Source organism: Dromiciops gliroides, chromosome 3, assembly GCF_019393635.1.
Source record: "Dromiciops gliroides isolate mDroGli1 chromosome 3, mDroGli1.pri, whole genome shotgun sequence".
In the NCBI taxonomy this organism is placed as follows: Eukaryota; Metazoa; Chordata; class Mammalia; order Microbiotheria; family Microbiotheriidae; genus Dromiciops; species Dromiciops gliroides.
The window spans coordinates 313,588,838-313,591,140 of record NC_057863.1 but is presented as its reverse complement, the minus strand read 5'-3'; the positions used below and the strand labels follow the sequence as shown (position 1 = coordinate 313,591,140).

Here is a 2,303-nt window from a genome sequence, read left to right as displayed (position 1 = left end):
TACAAATACTTGAAAGTCTTTCAGTTTGTTAGATGTCTGGGTTTTTTTCCATTCAGTATTATACATAGTTTTGTTGGGTAAGTTATTCTTGGACACAACCCCAGCTCTTTTGCTCTTTGAAATATAATGTTTCAAGACCTATGGTCTTTTAGAGTAAAAACTTCTAGGTTATATTAGATTATTATATTTTACAATAAAACCATTTGAATTTAGATCTCATTATTTCCACTAAGCATAGCTGAGCTAAACTATAGTGGAAGTGAGTAACAAGATTGACAAGCAGGACAATGCTTCTTTCAGAATTAGTTATCCTCAGATGATTGTAATTCTGTAATTTGAGTCCTAAGGCCCATTAGTATGGTATTTTCTTTCAGTGGTGGAGATCAATGCCAAGGGACAAGATAAAGCCTTGGGGGTAGGAGAAAGGAGAGGTTCATTCTCTTGACTTTCTTTGTGTCTCTTCAGTTTCTTCAAGTCTTTGGAGCCTCTTCAGTCTCTGTAGTCACTTTGGGCTCCTCTGGCTTCTAGCTATGAAAGAGAAGATAGACAATACCAACCCCACTTCAGGTATTGAAGGGAGAGTAAGACTCTGGGAAGAAGCTGATATGGGAGGAGCTGTCAGTCCCTATTATGTTCTTCCCTCCAGCTACACTAGAGACTTGGGAGGAGGGGGATATGTATGTATGTATGTGTGTATATATGTATGTAAAATATATATGTATGTATACAAATACAAATATATATGTGTGTACATATCTGGTATATATTATATATACATAAATACAACTGTATATACAACATATATATGCATGTATATGTGTGAATGTGTGCATATACACACACTTTCTCTGATTTCTTTTTTGTTATTGACTTGGATAAATGGGTTTCTTTGCTACTTCTTAAGTGTGTTCATTGTGGAACTGGTATTTGGTGGGAAGGGAGTTGGGCCTTGAATATAAAGTTTGAAACTTCCTTTTTTTCTCTCTTAAAAAATAGTGACTGGGGCAGCTAGGTGGCGCAGTGGATAGAGCACCGGCCCTGGATTCAGGAGGACCTGAGTTCAAATCCGGCCTCAGACACTTAACACTTACTAGCTGTGTGACCCTGGGCAAGTCACTTAACCCCAATTGCCCCACCAAAAAAAAAAAAAAGTGACTGGGGGCAGCTAGGAGGTGCTGTGGATAAAGCACCAGCCCTGGATTCAGAAGGACCTGAGTTTAAATACGGCCTCAGACACTTGACACTTACTAGCTGTGTGACCTTGGGCAAGTCACTTAACCCTCATTGCCCTGCAAAAACAAAAACAAGGAAATAGTGACCAGAAGGTTAGTCTGAACCCCCAAACTATATGCCCTAGACTAACAATATGTAATGGAACAGAAAGATATAATTGTAGCCCAGTACCACTTATCTATCTGAGGAGAGTAGAATGGTGGAGCTTCTTGCCTCTACCTTTCTCCTCCTGACAAGAAATAAAGTCTCTCTTGGAGAAGGATGTGAGTAGATGAGGCTAGACATTTTTTTTTAATTTTGATTTTTAGTTACAACAGTACAACAAGTCATTTTATTCTTGCATCTTCTCGATGGTTTCTTCTTTATATTTGTCCTTTGCCTATCCAACTTGTGGGGATTTGGTTTTACGCTCAAGAATCTTTTGGGGATCTTTGTCCAGTTTTAGCCTGGTGATAACTACCTTACCATGGTGAATGCACACATAGACAGTTATGCCATTAGCTTTTCCATTACTAAATGGAAACACTCAATGTAGATGACAGATAATTTTTTTTTTCTGTGAACCTGGACTACCTTACCAATTTGCTGACCTTCATAGTGTCCACAAACCACTTGGAACTTGTCCTTTCGGATGGGCATGGAGGGGATATTGTATTTCTGCCTAGCTCCTTGGAGAGCATGATCTTTTCATGGATGTATGAGGGCTGGATGAAGTGTCTCTTGTGGTCCTTGCTTTGGTCCAAAGTCACAGAGGGATTGAACTTCATTTTGGCAAGCTGGGTTCCCTGAGGAGATCCTTACAATGACACTCCCCTGCTATATTTGGGGGCCAGCTCTAGCAATGCTTTGACTGTTCTCTTCTATATTCAGGGGCTCCATCTGACTCTGAGTAAGGATAGACATTAACTAAATGAAAGTCATACCCATGGGACCTGTTAAAGGGAAAAGTTAGGAAAGAGTGGCTCTAGCAACACAAATTTGGGGTTGGCCAAGAGGGAGTAGATAATTTTACTATCAAGTCACCACCTACTCCCAGCCACAGCAACTATTTAATAATTAAGAATTTAAAG

At 39.6% G+C, this 2,303-nt stretch overlaps 1 pseudogene; it reads right to left on the bottom strand.

The window, feature by feature from the left end:
• Positions 1 to 1,564: 1,564 nt before the first annotated feature.
• On the bottom strand, positions 1,565 to 2,000 carry LOC122745508 (annotated as a pseudogene).
• Positions 2,001 to 2,303: the final 303 nt, after the last annotated feature.